This window comes from Pongo abelii, chromosome 9 (assembly GCF_028885655.2).
Source record: "Pongo abelii isolate AG06213 chromosome 9, NHGRI_mPonAbe1-v2.0_pri, whole genome shotgun sequence".
Taxonomy (NCBI): domain Eukaryota; kingdom Metazoa; phylum Chordata; class Mammalia; order Primates; family Hominidae; genus Pongo; species Pongo abelii.
Window position 1 is genome coordinate 76,615,228 of NC_071994.2, and position 17,740 is coordinate 76,632,967.

The window sequence follows — 17,740 nt, forward strand, 5'->3', positions numbered from 1 at the left end:
CTACTCAAATACAAAACAGCCAGGTGTGGTGGTACGCACCTGTAATCCCAGCTACTTGGAAGGCTGAGGCATGAGAATTGCTTGAACCCAAGAGGCGGAGGTTGCAGTGAGCTGAGGTTGCACCACTACACTCCAGCCTGGGCAACAAGAGCGAGACTCCATCTCAAAGAAAAAAAAAATAGAATCCTTTCTTAATCTTTGACCTTTGGGAGTTTAATTATTAAATGCCCTGATGTAGTCTCCATCCTAGGCCACCTAGGCTACTGATAGCTCCTGCTCCTTTTCCTCATTATCAGGCAGGATGCCTTCCTGCAAGCAACAGAAACATATTCCAGCCGACTGAAGCAGAAAAGCAGTTATTGAAAGGCTATTAGGTAGCTCACAGAATCTCCTGGAGGGCCAGAGAACAAGGCTGGGATCTTTCACTGCAAGAGCGGCTCCTAAATTCGCCATATAGAACTGGCTCCGTGAATACATGCCGGCTGCTGCTCTGGGGAAGTGCTACCACCACAGGCACTGTCCAGATGGCAAAGGCCAGGCCCTGGACTCTGCTGCTGGTCATGGCTCACACTGATTCTGCATGGCCTGCTCCTTTGCCTCACTAGCTTCCAATTCAAAGTCTATCTAAGGCAGGTGGTCTGATTTATAGCACTTAGGCCATATACCATGTCTTGGTTGCAGGGGATTCTGGAGAATTGAGTCTGGCATTTTCAGTTCCTGTGGTAGGAAACTGGCTTGGTTTTTAATCAGCTAGCTTGGTTATTAATCAACTATGTGCTAGTTGATTAATAACCAAGCTAGCTGATTAAAAACCATGTATTAGTGCTAGTTGATTAATAACCAAGCTAGTTGATTAAAATGTATTAGTATTAGTGCTAATGTATTAGTGCTAGTTGATTAATACTGACATAGTAGTTAAAGTGTGTGCTGAGAAGAATTTAGGGAGTAGTTTGATTAGAATTTCAGCTTTGGGTGTTGACGGTGAAGTGGGAATACTTTTTCCCTGAGTTGTCCTGGGGAGGGATTCTCCATTTCTGGTTTACAAGACTGGGGTATTAAATTATACTACAACCATCTCATCCTGTGATGAGAAACTCTGGTGGGCTTGCACCTGTAGTCAGCTACTCGGGAGGCTGAGGCAAGAGAATCACTTGAGCCTGGGAGGTCAAGGCCGTAGTGAGCTATAATCGTGCCACTGCACCCCAGTCTGGGAGATAGAGTAAAACTCCATCTCTAAAAATAAAAAAACATTGTAGATTTTTTTGAAAGATGAGGAATTCACCAAACATGAAAAAGAGGTCTATAGCTCCTCAGCCCAAAATGATAACAACAACATGTTATCTCATCTTTTCTCCACTCTCTCTGTACCTGCAGGCCATCTATCTCTGAATTTCCATTTTTTTGTTAGTTTGTTCGTTTAAAACCAGGACAATACTGCTTTCATTTGCTTTATTTAAAAAATCTACAACCTAGTGACTGTATTGGTCATAAGCATGATTGTTGTTGCAATGTGCTACTTATAATGAATGACAGCAAACAAGCTAGGGATTCTGTCTGCCACTTCCAGCCTTTCCTCTTTTTACTTCAATAGGCATCGATGATAAATCAATCTTATGTACAATTTCTTACAACTTTTTGTATTTTTTGTAGAGGTGGGGTTTCACCATGTTGCCCAGGCTAGTCTGAAACTCCTGAGCTCAAATGATCCACCCATCTTGGCTTCCCAGAGTGCTGGGATTACAGGCATGAACCAGTGCTCCTAGCCTTTGCATTTTAACTGGCTAATGTATGTAAGTATAGATGCCAGGTTTTTAAATTTTTTGTCTGTTGCTTGGTTGGCTGGTTTTCTTGTTTTGGTTGCCCAACATCTGAATCCTACCCCTTCCTTATATTCGGAGAACTCTCGACCATCTGAGCCTTGGAGAGAGGCAGATTTTGTCTCCTATTATGGAAGTGAAAAAGTACAGATATTTGCTTTCCAGCATGCCCTTAACATTGATACGATACAGGCTCAATCAATTAGGTAGGTCCTCTTGGAACTTTGATTAAGAAACTTGTGCCACAAAGAAGCAGGGACAGTGGAGAGTTCATTTTGGCAGAGGTGGAGGCAGTGGCAGTAACATCTAGGTATAGGGCAGCAATGCCAGCAGAGCAATGGGTGGCCTCTGGGTCCAGGGTTCAGGGTAGGTATAGAGGTGGCAGTGGTGTCTTTACTGAATTGGTTCCATAGCAGGATTTGGGCTAAGGTAATACCTGTCTTGGCTCCTTTAGTGTCTGCCATTTTTTAAACAGCTTTATTGAAATATTAGGTTGGTGCAAAAATAATTGCAGTTTTTGCTATTACATGTCTTATAATTTGCCCTTTTAAAGTGTAAAATTCCATGACTTTTAGTATATTTACAAATATGTGAGACTATCACCATAGCCAATTTTTATTACCTCAAAAAAAAATCCATACCCTTTAACTATCATTTCCTACCCCCACCCCCACCCCCACCCCTCCCCAGCCCTGAGCAACCAATGATCTGCTTTCTGTGTACAAATTTCCCTATTCTGGACTTTCACATGAATGGAATCATATAGCATGTAGCCATTTGCAACTGTCTTATTTTATTTAGCATGATGTTTTCAAGGTTCATCTATGTTGTGGCATGTATCAGTACTTCATTCCTTTTTATGGCTGAATCATATTCCATTGTATACCATATTTTGTTTATCCATTCATCTGTTGACAGACATTTGGGTAGTTTCCATGTCTTGGCTATTACGAACAATGCTGCTATAAACATTCATACACAAGCTTCTGTGTGGGCATATGTTTTCATTTTCTGCCCATTTGTTGACCCTAATTCTTCAGGCTTTCTGGTGACTCCATGAGTTACAGAAAATTATCTTAACAAATTTTTTTCTTATTCAAATAAGACAATATTGATTTCTGTTAGCTGGATTCACTTCCAGCTAATTTTTGTAATTTTTTATATAGACAGGGTCTTGCTATGTTGCCCAGGCTGGTCTCAAACTCCTGGCCTCAAGTGATCCACCCCCATCGGCCTCCCAAAGTGCTGGGATTACAGGCACGAGCCACCATGCCCAGAATTTTCTTACTTTTGTTAAAGACATGAGGCCTTTACTATTTTCTTTGGGGCCCAGTTCTTAGTCCCAAGACAAAAGGGCTATAATTGGCTAATGTGACATACTTCCCAGTTAACCTTCAGTGCTGAATTTAATCTTCCTTATACATTGATGTAGAGAATGAGATCCAGAGAAGGAAAATGACTTGCTTAAGGTCACACAGCCAGTCAGTGACACAGCTACGACTAGAATCTATAACTCCTTAAGCCAACTTAATGTTCGTCCCCCTACACTAGGCCTCCTGTCATCAGTTCAACAACCGTTTGTTAAGCTCTGTGGCCATAGGAGATATGGAAGAAGCAGGGGAGACAGAGTCCAAAGACATGATTTCTGCTCCTGGCTTTGCCACTTCCTACCTTTGTGACCTTGGACAATTTATTCTGTGTCTCTGGGTCTCAGCTATCTCATACAAAAAAGCAGGAGTTGGAGACTGGAGGTTAGGCAGGGAGAGGGGTTGGATTAGAGGGGACAATCTCAAATGCCTGCAACCTCCAGAGGGTATTACTCTTTCATTTATTCAATTATATTTTATTCACTTATAATTTATCACCTCCTTTTTTTGAGATGGGGTCTCATTCTATTGCCCAGGCCAGAGTGCAGTGGTGCGATCTTGGCCCACTGCAGCCTCAACCTCCTGAGCTTAAGCAATCCTTCCACCTCCTTCTCCTGAGTAGCTGGACCTATAGGCATGTACCACCACTTCCAGTTAATTTTTGTAATTTTTTGTACAGACAGGGTCTTGCTATGTTGCCCAGGCTGGTCTCAAACTCCTGGCCTCATGTGATCCACCCCCATCAGCCTCCCAAAGTGCTGGGATTACAGGCATGAGCCACCATGCCCAGAATTTTCTTACCTTTGTTAAAGACATGATCAATAAATATTTCACACATTAAAAAAAAGGTTTAGGCCAGGTGCAGTGGTTCACGCCGGTAATCCCAGCACCTTGGGAAGCCGAGGCGGGTGGATCACTTGAGCCCAGGAGTTCAAGACCAGCCTGGGCAACATAGGGAGACTCCTGTCTCTACAAAAAATATGAACCTTAGCTGGTATGGTGGCACGTGCCTTAGTCCCAGCTACTCAGGAGGCTGAGGTGGGAAGATAGCTTGAACCCGGGAGGTGGAGGTTGCAGTGAGCTGTGATGGTGTCACTGCACGCCAGCCTGGGTGTCAGAGTGAGACCTTGTCTCAAAAAAATGAAAAAGTTTTAAGAAAAAATAATAGTACAACCACCTTGATCAATGGCAAAAATAACTTTTGCCTCAGTGTTGGGAGAACACAAGGAATGATAAGGACCAAGGCTCACCATGGTAGAGCACAAGATATTTGGATTTTTTAAAAGCCTGAAATATGATTTTACTAGGACATCTCTTATTCTTTAAATTTGGGCAATTAATTCAATTAAACTTTTTCACACAGAGCATTTTCTAATTGTGTATTGAGGTCCTATCTTTATTATTCTTCATGGAGGAGGGAGCGGCAATAACTCCTAATGGGAGATAGCAAAAGGAGAGGTGACTCTGCCATCTGCTGCTCACTGATGGTATGTACCTGCAGGCCTTCAGTAGGATTTAGGTGCCACCCTTATAAAGGGTCAGTTCTGAAAGGCTTTGTTGGGGACATCTCCAATACCCTAATTTGATGGTTGGGGTGTCAGGCATATGGAGGCCTTATATCCCAACACCTGGAAACCATGAAGCTGGCTCCAAGGTAAAGCCCACAAGCCGAATCTGACCTCTGGTAGGTATCAGGCATGTGTTGCCACAGAGCTGAAAGTGTGGCTGGAGAAGGACGAGAGGAGAGGAAAGAGGATTGCGGTGAGAGTCGCCAAGGAAGCTGGAAGCCATTGCACAGCTCCAGGAACAGGGGCAAGGGCTGAGGATTAAAAAAAAAAAAAAAAAAAAAAAAAGAGAGAGAGAGAGAAATGAGTGGATTTGAGAAACAGTACAAGAAAATCCGACTTGATAAGACATTGGATTCAGAGAATGAAGGGCTGGAACTGCCAGTGCCTGCCAGTGAGTTGTAATTTGTGCTACCGACTAATCTTCACAGAACTTCAGTTTGATTATTCATTACCTCCAGCCCATTTTGTCTCTTCCTACTGAAATCAGGACACAAGGAAATTTGTCACCAGGTAGACAATAGATGTCCCTCCCCACCCCCTGCCAGTCACCCCACTAGTCTTATTAGGAATCCTACACTCGGTAGGAATTAAGAAATCTTGAGTGTGAGTCCCAAGTTCAGTAATTTTCTGGCTGACTGACCTTGGGGAAAGTGACCAAACACCTGGGAGTTTAGTTTTCTCATCTTCAGTTTACTCATCTGAACAATGGAGCAATGGCAACAACAGCTCCCTTTAGGCTGAGCCAAGCTTCATGCAAGTTGTCAGACATCTATCATCTTACTGAATTCTTGCAACCCCAGGAAATAGGCACTACCATTACCCCCATTATTCAAATGAGGACACTGAAGCTCTGAGAAATGGAGTGGCTTGCCCAAGGCCATATAGCTAGAAAGTGGCAGAGCTGTCTTTCCAACTCAGACTGCTTAGCTCCAAAGCTTTATTGCTCTGGATCTTTGTCTCAGTGAGCTTTTGCTATGAAATGACCCACCCTGAAACACAGTGGCTTAAAACAACAATCATTTTGTTTAGTTCACAATTCTATGGTACAGTATATTTATACAGGTCACAGTTTTGGTCTTGGCCAATTCAGCTGATCTATGCTGGATTCCCACATGTATGGGTCTGTGGATAGCTGGTGAGTTGGCTCAATCACATATTTGGTGATCGGCAGTTGGCTGGAGCACCCTGATGTTCCTCCATATAGCCTCTCATCCTCCAGCAGGCTAGCTTAGGCTCATTGACTTGGCAGGCTAAAGATTCCAAGTTTAACAAGAGAAGACAGGCCGGATGCGGTGGCTCACACCTGTAATCCCAGTACTTTGGGAGGCTGAGGTGGGCGGATCATGAGGTCAGGAGTTCAAGACCAGCCTGGCCAATATGATGAAACCCCGTCTCTACTAAAAATACAAAAATTAGCCGGGCATGGTGGTGCAAGCCTGTAATCCCGGCTACTCAGGAGACTGAGGTAGAAGAATCACATGAACCCGGGAGGCAGAGGTTGCAGTGAGCCGAGATCGCGCCACTGCACTCCAGCCTGGGCTACAGAGCAAGACTCCGTCTCAAAAAAAAGAGAGAGAGCAGATAAGCCTCCGTGCTCAAGCATGTTTCAAGTCATTGCAAAGCCAAACCAGACTCAGTGTGCAAAGGCACTTTCAAAAGGTGTGGGTAGAGGGAAGGGGATAATTTGTGGCCATTTTTACAATCTGCCGTAACTGCTATGCTATAATCCCTGTTTCACAGGGTTGAACACATGAGATAAAGAACGTGAATCAGCTTTGTGAACTTCTATAAAACATTGTCCAGAGGAGCGGCATTGTTTAACGATTAGCGCTGTATTCCAATAGTACCTCAAACTCAACACATCTGGTAATTATCTCCATTTTCCAGATGAGAAAACTGAAGCCTAGAGAGCTTAGGGGGCTTGCAGATGATCATACAGCCAGAATCTGAACACAGATCTGTGTGTGCAGTGCTCTTCAGCAACTTGATTCTTTATTGCATTGTTCTATAATCCGTTTTCCTGAGCAGGTCTTGTTTCCCCAACTAAAATTCCTTAAGGACTTTTTTTTTTTTTCCTTTTCTTTTTTTTTTTTTTTTTTTTTTTTTGAGATGGTCTCTCACTCTGTTGCCTAGGCTGGAGTGTAGTGGCGCAATCTTGGCTCACTGCAACCTCCATCTCCTGGGTTCAAGCAATTCTGCCTCAGCCGCCCGAGTAGCTGGGACTATAGGCATGTGCCATCAACGCCTGGCTAATTTTTATGTTTTTAGTAGAGACAGGGTTTTGCCGTATTGCCAGGCTAATCTCAAACTCCTGACCTCGTGATCTGCCTGCCTTGGCCTCCCAAAGTGCTGGGATTACAGGCGTGAGCCACTACGCTCGGCCCTTAAGGACGTATAATAGGTCTTTTATTTCTTTTGTGGCCCCGGCGGTGGCTAGCATTGTATTAAACACATGGTAGGCACTCACTAAAGACTTTTCAAATGACTGAATCACTCATTCATTTATTTATTCCCTTTTTAAGCAAACATTTATTGAACACTAATTATTACACAGGTCCTGGACACTGAGAATACAGAAATAAATAACACAATATTCCTTTTCTTAAGAAACTCACCTAGTTAAAAAACACTGTAATCTAGCATGATAGAACCTCAAAGGGTTATGAGAGCAAAGGAAAGGAGCCCTAAACTAGCCTGGCAGAGAAGACACCTGCCTTCTTTATGGCTGAGGACACTGAGGAGGATACTTCTGAAGAGAGCACAGCATATGCAAAGACTTGTGGGAAATAACATGGTATGTGCCTGGACTTATCAGCAGTCTGTGTTGCTGGAGCATAGGTAAGAAGCCGTTAGGGGTGAGAGGTGAAGTTGAGATGGTAAGAAGCTCAAACTTCATCTCTTTTTTTGGGACAGGGTCTTGCTCTGTCACCCAGGCTGGAGTACATTGGCGTGGTCACAGCTCACTGAAGCCTGAAATTCCTGGGTTTAAGTGAACCTCCCACCTCAGCCTCCCCTGTAGCTGGGACCACAGGCATACGCTACTATGCCTGACTCATTTCTTTATTTTTTGTAGAGATGGGGTATGACTATGTTGCCCAGGCTGTTCTAAAACTCCTGGGATCAAGTGATCCTGCCACTTCAGTCTCTCAAAGTGTTGGGATTACAGGTATTAGCCACAGCACCCGGCCTCAAACTTGATCTTAAAAGCACTGAGAGGGTCAAGCGCGGTGGCTCACACCTGTAATCCCCACACTTTGGGAGGCCGAGGCGGGCGGATCACAAGATCAGGAGTTTGGGACCAGACTGGTCAATATGGTGAAACCCCGTCTCTAATAAAAACATACAAAAAAATAATTAGCCAGGGGTGGTGGCAGGCACCGGTAGTCCCAGCTACTCAGGGGGGCAAGGTAGAAGAATCACTTGAACCCAGGAAGCAGAGGTTGAGTGAACTGAGATTGCACCACTCCACTCCAGCCTGGGTGACAGAGGGAGACTCCGTCTCCAAAAAAAAAAAAAAAAAAAAAAAAAAGACGGGGCACAGTGGCTCACGCCTGTAATCCCAGCACTTTGGGAGGCCGAGGCAGGTGGATCACGAGGTCAAGAGATCGAGACCATCCTGGCCAACTAACATGGTGAAACCCCGTCTCTACTAAAAATACAAAAATTAGCTGGGTGTAGTGGTGCTCACCTGTAGTCCCAGCTACTCGGGAGGCTGAGTCAGAAGAATCGCTTGAACCCGGGAGGCAGAGGTTGCAGTGAGCCGAGATCGCTCCACTGACTCCAGCCCAGGCGACAGTGAGACTCCATCTCAAAAGATAAAATAAAAATAAAATAAAATAAAATAAAGCACTGAGATGCACCACTAGGTAATAAAAACACATTCAGACCAAGACTCGTATGCAAATTTTTTAGTACCAAAACTGGAACTTATCCAACACCCATCATCTGGTTAGTAAATGAATAAAATATGCTACACTCATACAATAAAATACTACTCAGCAATAAAAAGTAATCAACTACTGATATTTGCACTAACATGAAAAAGGATACATTCGTTTGCTTGGGCTGCCATAACAAAGTACCACAGACTAGGTGACTTAATACAAATTTTGGCCAGGTGCGGTGGCTCACGTCTGTAATCCCAGCACTTTTGGAGGCCGAGGTGGGCAGATCACTTGAGGTCAGGAGTTTGAGAGCAGCCCGGCCAACATTAGCGAAACCCTGTCTCTACTAAAATACAAAAATTAGCCGGGTGTAATGGTGGGCGCCTATAGTCCCAGCTACTGGGAAGGCTGAGGCAGGAGAATCACTTGAACTTGGGAGGCGGAGGTTGCAGTGAGCTGAGATTGTGCCACTGCACTCCAGCACTCCAGCCTGGGCAGCAGAGTGAGAGTCTATCTCAAAAAACAAACAAACAAACAAAAAAACAAATTTATTTTCTCACAGTTCTGAAGGCTAGAAATCAAGGTGTTGTCAGGTTGATTTCTTCTGAAGCCTCTCTTTTTGGCTTGCAGAAGGCTATCTTCTCCCCATGTCTTCACGTGGTCTTCCATCTGTACATGTACAAGTCTTCATCTGTTCTTGTAAAGACACCTGTCATTAGATTAAGACCCGCTCTAATGCTCTAATTTTAACTGAAGTACCATTTTAAAGACTGTCTCCAAATACAGTCACATTCTGAGGTCCTGAAGGTTAGGACTTTGACATATGAATCTGGGAGGGACAAAATTCAGCCAAAAACAGAAGTCATACACAAAAACTACATGTTATGTGGTTCCATCTGCATTAAGTTTCTGTTTTTATTTTTTATTTTGTTGTTGTTGTTACAGGATCTTGCTCTGTTGCCCAGGATTGAATGCAGTGGCACAGTCACAGCTCACTGCAGCCTCGACCTCCCAGGCTCAAGTGATCCTCCCACCTCAGCCTTCTGAGTATATCTGACTACAGGCATGCACCACCATGCCCAGCTAAGTTTTTTTGTAGAGACGGGGTCTTGCCGTGCTGTCCAGGCTGGTCTTGAACTCCTGAGCTCAGGCTATCCTCCTGCCTCAGCCTCCCAGAAGTGCTGGGATTACAGGCATGAGCCATCATGCCTGGCTTAATTTTTGAAATTTAATTTTTAAATTTTTTATAGAGAGAGGGTCTCACTATGTTACCCAAGCTGGTCTTGAACTCCAGTAGCTATCCTCCCACTTTGGCCTCCCAAAGCACTGGGATCACAGGTATGAGCCACCATGCCCAGCACGCTGCATGAAATTTTTAGAACAGACAAAATTATAGAGACAGCAGGTCAGTGGTTGCTTAGGGCTAAGGGGTGAGGTAGGGATTGACTATGTAAGTGGAGAATATAAGGCACAAGGAAACTTTGGGGATGATGGAAGTGTTCTAAGATTGAATTTGGGTGATGGTTACACAATTGTAAATTTACTAAAATTCACCTGACTGTATACTTAAAATGGGTAAATTTTATGGTGTGTAAATTGTTTATCAATCAAGTTATTAAAATAAAGCAGTAGGGGGCCATGGAAGGAATTTTACCTGAGGTTGGGGGTGGTGGTCAAGGTCAGTTTAGCATTTAGAACCATCTTTTTTTTTGAGATGGAGTCTCGCTGTGTCGCCCAGGCTGGAGTGTAGTGGCATAATCTCGGCTTACTGCAATGTTCGTCTCCCAGGCTCAAGCCATTCTCCTGCCTCAGCCTCCCAAGTAACTGGGATTACAGGCACGTGCCACTATGCCTGGCTAATTTTTGTATTTTTAGTAGAGACGGAGTTTCGCCATGTTGGTCAGGCTGGTCTTGAACTCTTGACCTCAAGTGATCTGCCCACCTTGGCCTCCCAAAGTGCTAGAATTACAGGCGTGAGCCACCGTGCCTGGCCTAGAACCGTATTTCTAGTGGTGAATGTGGAGGACAGACTGGAAGAGGTGGAAATGGAGACAGGAAGACCAGTGGGGAGGCTGAAAGATGGCCAGGCCTGTGCTCAGCGAGGAGCAGTAAGGATGGGAGTAGACTTGGCACCTGCTGTTGGACAGATGATCTCTGGGAAATGTGGTTCCTGGGGATGGCCACAGAGGGAGACCAGCTTCCTGGAGGAGGAAATGTCTCGTGAAAGTGCCCAGCAGGCCAGACGCGGTGGCTCACACCTGTAATCCTAGCATTTTGGGAGGCCGAGGCAGGTGGATCACCTGAGGTCAGAAGTTCGAGACCAGCCTGGCCAACATGGCAAAACCCTGTCTCTACTAAAAATACAAAAAATTAGCTGGGCATGGTGGTGGTGCACACTTGTAATCCCAACTACTCAGGAGGCTGAGGCAGGAGAATTGCCTGAACCCAGGGGGCGGAGGTTGCAGTGAGCTGAGATCGGGCCGCTTCACTCCAGCCTGGGCTAAAGAGCGAGACTCCATCTCAAAGAAAAAAACGAAAGAAAGAAAGTGTCCAGCAGATGGATGGTCGTTTTGTCTGGCCTAATGGGGTTCTGAAAGGCCGAGATGTATTGACAGAGGCAGAGGATATATTTCTGGGTATGAATCATCTCTGAGAACAATGAGGGGTGGGAGCAGCTCATCAGAAACCCAACCCTCCAGGATGAAAAATGAAGGCCTTCCTTACTGACCTGCTATCCCGTACTTCCCAGCCTCTTCTAGCCACACCACAGTCCGGTGGCTCATTTGTGGCCTGGCCATGTCTGTGCCAGGCTCCAGCTGGAAAAGGGACCAGTGATTAATTAGACATGGGCCTGGCCTTCAGGAGCTCACAGCAAACTCAGTGAGAGAGATGTGTAAGGTATGGATGCCTCTTTAATTTTTTTAGCAACTGGTGCCAAAGTATCCTGAGAAGAAATTAGGATAATCTATGAAAAACTACCCTATAGCCTCTTGGAACTTGGGTAGATAAAGGGTAGGATTGTGTTGCATGAGACAAGGGAGGTTTACACACACGTACACACACACACGCACGCACACATACACATGCACGCGCACACACACGCACACACGCGCACACACATGCATGCACGCACACACACACACACATATGCATGCACGCATGTGTTCCTAACGAGGAGAAGGGGGAAGACTAAAATACCCTGGGCTGGGAAGCTGGCTGAAACAAGGGAATTTTGGAGAGGAGAGAACTCAGGTGGGAAATCTTAGGTGTAAATTGTGGGAACTGTGCAGTGTATCCCTTCCCCCACACTCCTTACATCCTTAGTACACTGCCCAAATCTCCAAATGCCTGATGGGATTGCATATTTCGTGGAAATCAGAAGCTGAAACAGAATCTTGCCCAGCCAGATGAGAAGCAGCAGCACCATCTGGACTGTGTTTAATCAGCAGGAGGCCGTGAGACAAATGCCAGGAAGGAGGCTCTCAAGCTTCCAGACACAAAGGAATGGAGCAGAGTCAAGAGCAATATTTCAGGCTGCAGCAGAAGCAGGAAGCGAAGGCATGTGGCTGTGAGAGCAGGTGCATGCTGTTGGATGATGCTGATGCTACTGCAGTTTGACATTGCTGAAGAGGAAGGTGGAATAAGGACCAGACCCTGAAAAGCCTTGAACGCTCCCGTCTTCTCTACTAAGAAACTGAGACTTGCCAGACACCGTGGCTCACACCTGTAATCCCAGCACTTTGGGAGGCTGAAGTGGGCAGATCATTTGAGGTCAGGAGTTTGAGACCAGCCTGACCGACACAGTGAAACCCTATCTCTACTAAAAATACAAAAAAAATTAGCCAGGCGTGGTGGCATGCACCTATAGTCCCAGCTACTCAGGAGGCTGAGGCAGGAGACTCCCTTGAACCTGGGAGGTGGAGGTTGCAGTGAGTTGAGATCGTGCCACTGCAGTCTAGCCTGGGTGACAGATTGAGACTCCATCAAGGAAGGAAGGAGGGAAGGAGGGAGGGAGGCAGGGAGGGAGGGAGGGAAGGAGGGAAGAAGGAAGGAAGGAAGGAATGAAGGAAGGAAGGAAGGAAGGAAGGAGAGAGAGAGAGACTTTATTCTAAAATCAACAGAGAATCACCAAAGGGTTTTAAGCAGGGAGTAACATCATCAGATCTGTGTTTCAGAAACATCATCCTGGCCGGGTGCAGTGGCTCACATCAGTAATCCCAGCACTTTGGGAGGCCGAGGCAGTTGGATCATGAGGTCAAGAGATCGAAACCATCTTGGCCCACATGGTGAAACTCCGTCTCTACCAAAAATATAAAAATTAGCTGGGTGTGGTGGTGGGCACCTGTAGTCCCAGCTACTCGAGAGGCTTAGGCAGGAGAATCGCTTGAACCCAGGACGCAGAGGTTGCAGTGAGCCGAGATCGCACCACTGCACTCCAGCCTGGCGACAGAGCAAGACTCTGTCTCAAAAAAAAAAAAAAAAAGAAAAGAAACATCATCCTAGAACTTGTGTTAAAGATGAACCAGGGCCAGGGAGGGCGGATTGGAGAAGAGATGAAGCTAGAAAAGATGAGGACGAGCAGGCATTTCCTTTATTAGCAGAAAAACAACTTAAAAGAAAAGACTGATGATAGGAGGGCCTGAAATAGGGCAGGTACGAGGACAGCAGAGGGGTGGTGGAGGCATCATAGAGCAAGGGAAAATGAGGGAAGTTAGTTGGGGAAGTCCACTATCTGATTTTGCCTTAGGAAGAAAATATTAAAAGGTAAGATACTTTAAATTGGTCAACCCCAAACATACGGAGTGTTTACTAAAGTACTGTGTGTCAAGGTTGTATGTAGGAACGTGTGAAGCCTCCCTGTGGGGTCTCTAGCAGCAGGGCTCTTTGCAGCCCTCAAGCCTGTTTAGGACCTGGGCTCGTTGCCTCTCTGTCCTCATTTCTGATCACTGAGTCTTTGAAGGAAGCTGGATTTCCCCATTAGCTTATCTATAATGCTCACTTGATAACAGACAATAGTCACTGCAGTGGTGCAAGGAAAAGTAGACGACACCTTCCACAAACAATATTCTGTAACTCAACAAAAGGGACTATAGAGCAGAACAATATTTAATTCAATTTCATCCACCCATCCATCTATTCACCAGGCATTTGGTTTCCAGCCAATAAATGTTTGCTAAGGGCCTGTCCATTCCAGTTTTAGCCAAGCAGGGTGCTGGGAACCAGGGATGAAAAGGCCTTTGAAGAATTCCCTTTCCATGTCCCCTCCTGCAGATTCCAGCCTTCAGTTCCTCCAGTCAGGCCTCCCTGACTGACAACACTCTAGACGGCGCAGACCCCACAATGCCTGGCATGCCTTTTCCTAAGACAAACATCCACCACCACCTCCTAGCCCTGTAGCTTAGACAGACATGCTATGAAGCTCATGACCATCCTCAACTCCTTCCACCTCTCCATTTCCATGTAGTTAGTTGGCCAGAGTTGTCTTTACCTTCTATCTTCAGTTCTTCTCACTCTTCATTCCTTAAATTACTGAACTCTGGCTTTTGTGCCTCTCACTCTTCTAGCCGATGGAGATCAAAATTCAATGCATTCCTTTTTTTTTTTTTTTTCTGCGATGGAGTCTCGCTCTTTAGCCCAGGCTGGAGTGAAGTAGCATGATCTCGGCTCACTGCAACCTCCGCCTCCTGGGTTCAAGCAATTCTCCTGCCTCAGCCTCCCAAGTAGTTGGGATTACAGGCGCCCACCACCACACTCAGCTAATATTTGCTTTTTTTTGTTGTTTGTTTTTTGAGACGGAGTCTTGCCCTGTTGCCCAGGCTGGAGTGCAATGGCACAATCTCGGTTCACTGCAACCTCTGCCTCCCGGTTCAAGCAATTCTCCTGCCTCAGCCTCCCGAGTAGCTGGGATTACAGGCACCCGCCACCACACCTAGCTAATTTTTGTATTTTTACTAGAGACGGGGTTTCACCATGTTAGCCAGGTTGGTCTCAAACTCCTGACTTCGTGATCTACCTGCCTCAGCCTCCCAAAGTGCTAAGATTGCAGGTGTGAGCCACTGCTCCCAGCCTAATTTTTGTATTTTTAGTAGAGACGGGGTTTCACCATGTTGCTCAGGCTGATCTTGAACTCCTGACCTCAGATGATCCACCTGCCTCTGCTTCCCAAAGTGCTGGGATTACAGGCATAAGCTACTGCATCTGGCCAACATGGTCTTTTAACTGTTTGTTAACTTATCTGTCTCTAACCTGGGCCATATGTCTCTTGTATACTATTGTATCTCATATATATAGTGAACTCTAAGAAGAAACTCAGTGAACAAGTGAGGAATGAATGAATGAGCACTTGTCCAAGAGGAACCTGTCCATGGGCTGCTTAGTATCCTGAAAAAATTTTGATAATCTGAAATTTAAAAAAAACCTAAAACTGAAATAAGTTGAGCAAATTGAACTGGGCCATTTAGGAATTGCAAAATGGGGAACTGTTGAGAAAATCTGTAGTTAGTCATGGGCCAAAAGCTGGAAGTGGTAGTTGAGATGAGCCATGGCAACAATGGCTGTGTTTACACTAAAATTATGAGGAAACAAAAACTGTGGTTAAGCAGAGAAGAAAACAAAGCAGTCATACAGAAAGAAGCAATTAGGTCAAAAGACAATGAGGCAAAGAGAGCAGCTCACTCCATCCAGACTGTGTCTGGAACAGCCCTTGCCCTTCTTTACACGAAAGCTGAGCCCACGTGACAGCTCCTCAGGAAGCCTCCCTGACCAGCAGTGTTTGGGGGCAGAAACCAATGTTCTCTGAAAAAAGGATCATATGCTTCTTTCTAGCCCTGAGTGCCAACTCCACCTGACACACGTTGTAAGAATTCAGAGGCCAGGTGCGGTGGCTCACGCCTATAATCCTAGCACTTTGGGAGGCCGAGGTGGGCGATCACCAGGTCAGGAGTTCGAGACCAGCCTGGCCAATATGGTGAAACACCATCTCTACTAAAAATACAAAAATTAGCCTGGCATAGGGGCGGGTGCCTGTAATCCCAGCTACTCGGGAGGCTGAGGCAGGATAATTGCTTGAACCCAGGAGGCGGAGGTTGCAGTGAGCCAAGATCACACCACTGCACTCCAGCCTGGGTGACAGAGGGAGACTCTGTTTCAAAACAAACAAACAAACAAAAAATACAGAAATGATGTGCTTAAGACAAAACTGCCCATTGCCAGTTTCCAGTTATCTTCACTTTTAGCATCACTACTCCAAGCACTCTCCCAGCCCCCAAGGGAAGGGAGACAGGAAAAAATTTATACAAAGCATATGCAAGGTGGGGATGGGAGGTCCTCCTGCTCTTTTTCTGAATGTCTGAGGCAGCAAAGGTAGAGATGTGAACCTCTGGTGAGCAAGCTGAGGAATAAACAGGCTGGGATGTGAGTGTGGCTGGGAGCATGATGGGATGGTATAGGTATAGAACAGGAAAACCAGTATCACAGTGTCCCCTTGGCTCACCCACTTAGTTTTGGTAACTGAGGGATTTTACATTGAGTTTTATAGCACTGATAAGGTGTTTTAGAACAAGCACCTGGAGGCTTATCTCATTGTTCTTGAGCTCCTACGTCACCAGCTGTCATGAGGGTGATGTGTCCTGGCCTGGCCTGGCCTGGGTAGCTATACATTCCACAAGACAGTCTATGCAGGATACACATGTTCTCATAAAAGTTTATGAGAACTTTAAAAAATGCTTTTATTTTTGAGATAGGGTCTTGCTTTGTCACCCAAGCTGGAGTGCAGTGGCATGATCATAGCTCACTGAAGCCTTGGCGTCCTGGGCTCAAGTGATCCTCCTGCCTCAGCCTCCCGAGTAGCTAGGACTATAGGCACAAGCCACCACACCTGGCTATTTTTTTCTTTTTCTTTTTTTGTAGAGATGGGGTTGCCCTGTGTTGCCTAGGCTGGTCTCAAACTCCTGGACTCAAGTGATCCTCCCACCTCAGCCTCCCAAAATGTTGGGATTATAGGCATGAGCCACCATGCCTGGCCTAAACAACTTTTTGAAAAAGAAGAAATACCGGCTTGTGATGTATTGTTAAAAGTTGTAACAAAGACAGCACTCTGGTCAAGTGTGGTGGTTTACGCCTATAATCCCAGAACTCTGGGAGGACAAGGTGGGTGGATCACTTGAGGCCGGGAGTTTGAGGCAAGCCTGGCCAACATGGTGAAACCCTGTCTCTACCAAAAATACAAAAATTATCCAGGCGTGGTGGTGCACACTTGTAGTTCCAGCTACTCAGGAGGTTGAGTTATGAGAATCGCTTGAACCCAGCAGGTAGAGGTTGCAGTGACCCGAGATTGCACCACTGTACTCCAGCCTGGCAAAAAAAAAAGACAGCGCTCTGATTTCATTTCTTATATATTGTGCCAAATGAAAGGAAGGATTACATGGTATATATCCCTGGTATCCAGGTCCAAAGTCTTTCCCTGATTTCCTCTGATCTTTGGGCTAGGTGAGCTGCCTCCTCCGGGTTCTTGTGGCACGCTGTGATTCCCTCACACTGTATTGCTGTTTACTCTATACAGACTGTAAACTCCCAGAGATGAAGACCATGCTGTGTCCCCATGAATCACATACAGCCTGGTGTACAAGAGGCCTGTAGCAATGTTTGTTGAATGAATGAATGAATGAGTGATCTAATTACTAAATACATCTGTGTCAACAAGAAATATGTTGGTGTTAAGATTACTTCTTTTTTTGTTTTGTGTTTGATACAGGGTCCCACTGTGTTGCCCAGGCTGGAGTGCAGTGGCAGGATCTCGGCTCACTGCAAACTCCACCTGCCGGGTTCAAGCGATCCTCCCACCTCAGCCTCCCAAGTAGCTGGGATTACAAGAGCGGGGCACCACACCTGGCTAATGTTTGTATTTTTTAGTAGAGACAGAGTTTTGCCATGTTGGCCAGGCTGGTCTTAAACTCCTGGCCTCGAGCGATCCTCCTGCCTTGGCTTCCCCAAATGCTGGGATTATAGGCATAAACCACCAAGCCCGGTCTTAAGATTACTTTAATCTTATACTCCTTAGTTGACCTGTTACCCTGCTTGGAAAACGTTACCCCCAATAAACCTGT